Below are 5,942 nucleotides of genomic sequence, written 5' to 3'. Positions count from 1 at the left end.
CCGGCCTGGTTTCAGTATTTATTTTCCTGGTAAGATCTGGTGCATGTAAAAAACTGACAACACCGATGGATGTATTGATTTGGCAAACAGCACCCTAAGGACAGTCGATACTATGGTACACGTGATCACAGCCCAGTTTTGAAGACAAAAGAAGTGTCATTTTTTCATGATGCGTGGTAAATGACATATGTAAACCTAGAGTCCTCATGACCTCCTGGATTATGAAGTCTGAGGATTTACAATCAGGTTTTTTTTTCTCTCAGAAAAAAGCACGTGCTTGTGTTCTGTCGTCAACAGAAGGTAGGAAAAAAAACCTGTGAGCTCAGTCTTACAGCATTAGAAAGAGGTTTTTACCTCTAAGCATGACTGGAATTCGGAATTCCTTGGACTGGGAAGTTATGTAAGTGGGCAAGGGTCATTGGGAAACAGAGTCATGGGTTAGTTGTTGACAGGTGTTTCAAGGTTCATTGGCAGGTCAAGTTGGAAGAAAGGATGTGGTGAAAATGTACCCAGGAGAGAGCGGTGGGGATTTCAGTCCTGAAGAAAGTGAAGACTCCTAGTAATAGTCAAAGGCTAATTCATGTGATATGTGCTGGAAAATCTGAGTTCTTCAGGTTGCTCCTCTGGAAGTGGAACACAGAGAGAGAGCAGGAAAGTACTTGGGCCTGAGATGAGTGCCCAGGAGAGACAGTGGCTGGAGGCCATAAGCTGCAGGGACCAAGGTGCATCTTCTTGTAAGGCAAGGTGAGAAAGAAGGATTGCTGCAGGCTCCAGACAACCACTGGTGGCAGATGCCAGAGGAAGAGGAAGGAAATTCTAGGGAGAAAAGGTGTGGCTGTGAAAGCTAGGAACCCCTGAAAGGTTAAGAGTGAACGATGTGTCTGCAGGAACCTGGAGAGAAAAGGATAGGGTAGGATGGCTGGAGAGTTTCCCTGTGGAAAGGAGGTCTGGAAAGATGAAAATGTAAGGAAAATTGCTGGGAAAATATGAGAGTAATGTCATCATATTCCTTTGGTGAGCACTCAGCACAGTGCTGAGACAAGACTACCACGGAGACAGGCCCTGGATCCAGCATCAAAGGCCAGATCAGGATCCAGTAGATGGGGTGTTTGTGGATTTCCCTATCTCCTGGCAGGAGTAACTAGAAGATTGACTCAGGACAACTGCAGCCAGCACCTGCTGCAGTTGTCCACATTTGCTGTGTGAAAGGGGAAGCACATGTAGCCAGAACGCAATTTTGAAATAGGAAGTGCGTGGGATATGCTGGTAGCTATTTCTGCTTTCCCATCAGCCTGTCAGATGCAGAAATCCTGAGGATTTGGGTTAGGGGAATCCAGGCTGTCCAGCTCTGGCACTGGCCTTGTGCCTGACTGCTGGGACCTATGGAAGGAGCCCTACAGGGGACGCAGTGCTGTTCAATAAGGAGAGTGAACCACATGTCTTTGAAGGCACTTAGAGGGGAGGCTGGGCCAACCACATCTCTTTGTTGAGCAGACACTTGAGAGGGACAGCAGATGAGTGGTGCTGTTAACATGCTGACTAATACATTGATGAAACATAACCCAATTTTTCTTCACTACAGGGAAGAGCCAGGGCCTTTCAGTCTTCTCTGTGCATTTCATCCCTCCTGAGAAAGTCTGTCTCCATCTCTGTTGTGTCTCTCCAGGTTAGAGATGCTCCTGTGCTCAGTCTGCTGGTCTACACCTGGAATGTGCTTCCATTTGTATCATCACCTTCCTCAGGGCTGTTTAAGCCTCAGCTTGACTGCATTTTGCTACCCGCACTTTTCTGTAATTACACATGATCTCATCCCATCATATCTACTACATATCCCATCTACTGCAGTGACTTCTCAATCTTTTCTTACACTTCTAAGAAGCCCTGTAGCTCTGTTTCAGTCACAGGCCACAAATATTTTTTCTAGTGGGACACAGCACGACATGCTGGCCATGTTAGTGCTGTGCTGACACAGGAAGTGCTGTGCCAAAGTATTTTCCTGTGAGAAGAACATTGCAATTGCAGCTAGATGTTCCTACAGTCCAAGTCAGCTTTTAGGAAATCCTCTGTTATAGAAGCATGGATGTAGCCTCTGTGCTAAGACATAAATTAATACTCACATTCTTTTGCCTCATCCTTGAAATATGTAGGAGGCCTAAAAACATACCTGAGGATTCCAGTAAAACCATTACAGCTTTTAGTTTCACCTTCTGAGAACTCAGGGAGGAGGAGCTTGATTCACAGTAACTCTTGGACAGAGATGAGAGCACAGTAAAATTGCTCCCAAGTGAGGCAAATAAATTCTCCTTTCCCACATCATGCTCCTTGATGCACAACAGCAGCATTTTGGCAGTCACTGACTTGCTTTGAAGTGACCACACCACCATATTACTTCTGATTTATGCAAGGCACTCTGAACCCTTTCTTCCAGAAAATGCTTCTTGGTGTTGTCTCCTAAGGCAGCAGGCAGCTCTTCCTAAGGAGCTGCCAGCACTTTTTCCTCTCTTCAGGCTGACAATACCTCAGTGGATTTCCTTCTTTTTTTGTTGTTTTTTTCTTCCCCCAACATCTTCCTTAGTATCACTTAGCTTATGGAATAGCAAAAGTATTTTATTATTTTATTTTGTTTTATCATAAAGACATTCATCTGGGCTGTAAAGAGGCAAGTAGTTTAAAAGGTGAATAAAACAAGCAGGCCTATGAGAACAGGGGCTGGTAATATTGGGGATTTATCTCTGTTTCATTTTGCCTCTAGGGACAACTGGAAATGCCTTGACTTGAGCAGAGAAAGGAATCCAAGAAGATTCTTGCTGCTGCTGCTTGGGGAAGTAAAGCGAGTCAGATAATTTCAGGTAAGTGAGACAGGGGCAGTGGGAGCAGCTGTCAAAAAATCAGTCCAGCTCAACTCCTGCAACTGTCCAAACAGCTCCATAAGGATCCAGACACTGCACTGTTCACAGCATCAGCAACACAGTGCTGGGACAAGACAGGCACTTGAATAAAATTATGTTGCCAGCCAAGAGCTGGCATTGAAACATGCTCCACAAGCACTTTGCCCTGTTCCCTGGGCTCTCTTGAGTCCATCATTCAAGCAGACTTCACCATTTGCTAATCACATGCAATGCTGACAGGAAACTGGAATCAAGATGCTCTGACTAGGGCAATTCTTGGCCTGAGGAGAAGACCTTCAGGCAATGAAAAAATTTTCACTGGAAAGGACCATTGAAATAAGGCCTTTAGAAGACTGCATTTTTTCTTACTCAGTTCCTCCTTAATCCTGAATTCAGCACTTTTTATGGGATCCTGGCCATTGATGGGTGGAGTTATACAGACCTAAGTACTTGACATACTTGCTTACAGTCGCAACAACCTGAATTTGTGAGACCATACTACACCTGATAATTAGTGTCATTCTGTTGTTTACAGTAATAGCTGTATGATGCATCATGAAAAATCCTGGCTTTAATGCACTGCACAAAGCCTTAGCAAAGCACTTTCACCTCCAGAAAACTCACAGCTGAAACTAAGAAGGAAAATACAACAAATCAGTGTTAACAAATAAAAATTGGAAAAGCATAATGTTGCTAACTGCAAGAGTGTGATGTTAGTGTTATATTCCTTTGAAACCTTGTGCCTATGGAAATTACTAATAATACTGTCTTTATGTGAATTCTGCCTCTGAAGTGAGGCAGGCAGGTAGCTAGGAACAGGTTTTTCTGCCTCCAAAGCCCCTGAGAGTGCTCCTCCAGTAGTGTCCTCAGCAGGGCTCCTGTTATATCCACATGGCAACATAAAAAACCCCACAGTAAAGAATGAGCTTTAGTCATCATTGTTCAGGCAAACAGACAAGTGTGTTTGGTATGATCCTCCTCCAGACCCAACAGTCAAGAGCAGTATCCTCTCAAATGCAGAAAATAGTCACCTCTGTTACTCCTTCCAACTTGGGACCAACCTGCTGGCATCTCACAACTTAGTTCTTCCTACTTTAGCTTCAGCAGCAGAACATTTTAACCAGTTTTATTTGGACTATAGGCATGTTGATACTCTCAGGCCTTCCACTCTCCAGCTTTATACAGTCATTGAGGATCTGCTCTTGCTGCAATCTGTGTTGTGGTATGTAGCAATAACTACCGGCTGTACAGGCTCTATGGAGACCTGGACTGAACTGAGCAGATGTGAAGGATCAACACTTGATGCACAAAATGTGTTGTCCAATGCTCCCCCTCCTGTGCGCTGCTACTGCTTAGCAAGACTTGAACATTCATGAAAAGCACAGCCAGAAACCAGATCAGCTCTTTTAAATTAATGAATAGTGAAAAAGACATATGCAGCTGCCCTGCAGGTTATCCCACAGAAGGATCATTCACGTCTCCTCCTTCATAAGCACAAAATCCCTGCAGCAAGGCCTTTCATGTGATTCAGTTAGTCGTGCACCCAACTCAAATGAGAATTTACTCTTGCATAATATTAAATACAGTCAGCTGCATAAGCAGGCTTTTTCTCACCACATCTTACCCTGCACTGCTGATCTTGTGTAAGAGATGCTAATCTTGCTTCAGAGCAGTAAGTAGGTAAGCTGTTTCTGATCACATCAAAAATAGATTAGTGGAAGTGTTAGTGAGCTTAGTAGTACTGTGAACATTAATGTGGAGGTGGACTTATGCAGTCTCAGGTAACAGATCCCTTCCTTGCTAAAAGGTAGAGCAAGCAGATGAGTAGAGGAAGAAAAAATGCACAAAATGAGACCAAAAAATTCAAAATACTAACAGCAACCCATTGGAGAGATCAGAACGTTGATATGTGCTTTCAGGTCCTGGGGTTTCTCTGTGCATTGGTACTTGACAACAGAAAAATAGTTTTACAGGTTCAAGCAGCTGCTCCACCTTTCTGAAGGCAAGGCCTTCATTAGAAGTAACCAACCAGGCCAGGAAAGAAAGCTGCTTTCAATTTCCAGTACTTCACATTCAGGCAAGGACTTGGTCTGCAAGTGTGAGGGTGGATTTAAACAGGAGCATCTCTCCTTGATCACTCACTGTCCCTCTGCCCATTTCTAAGCGCTCTAGAAAGATAACTTCTAGAGTGGAGTAGTTGGTGGAGGTGGTGGGATGTTGGCACTGGGTGACTGACTGCATGGTAGCCTCTGCATGAAGAGGCCACGACTGGCCCATGCCAGATGCAACTGCTGCCAGCCAGCGGCGATGGACACACCACAGAGCATGGCTGAGCACCTCAGCCAAGATGGTGATACCTCTAAGAAAAGAAAGAGCATGAGAAACAGCGGCAAAAACACCAAGGTCAGTGAAAAAGGAGGAGGAAGAGGTGCTTTAGGCATCAGAGCACAGATTCTCCTGCAGTCCAAGGAAAGTACCCCACTGGAGCATATGAATATTTCCTGAAGGAACTACATCTTCCTGGAGAGCCTGTACAGGAGCAGGTTTATCCTGAAAGATTACAGCCCATGGGAAGGATTCACACTGGAGCAGAGGAAAGTGTGAGGAGGCAGGAGCAAAGAAAGGAGCAGTTATGGACTGACAGCAACCCAAATTCCCCGTCTGCCTTGCACTGCTTGGGGCAGGCTATAAGGTAGAAAAATTGGGAATGAAGAAGTAAAGTTCAGCCTGGAAAATGGGTGGGTGAGGTAAGGGAAAATTACTGGTTTGGTCTTTGCTTTTAACCACCCTACTCAATTTCTAACTTACAATACATTTAATTTTCTCCAATTCAGGGTTTTTTTTCACCTAGTAGTTGGCAAGTGACCTCCCTGCTTGTATCTCAACCTGTGAGCTCTTCCACCTTATTTTCTCCCTCTGTCCTCTTGAGGAATGGGGTGAGAGAGCAGCTGGGTGAGCACCTAGCAGCAGGCCAAGTCAACCCACCACAAGCTGTTGCATAGATGTGTTTAAAGAAAAAATTCATTGGTTCACAATAAGCATTTGCCATAACAA

This window comes from Corvus cornix, chromosome 1, assembly GCF_000738735.6.
Source record: "Corvus cornix cornix isolate S_Up_H32 chromosome 1, ASM73873v5, whole genome shotgun sequence".
Taxonomy (NCBI): domain Eukaryota; kingdom Metazoa; phylum Chordata; class Aves; order Passeriformes; family Corvidae; genus Corvus; species Corvus cornix.
Note: the sequence above shows the minus strand (reverse complement) of the source record.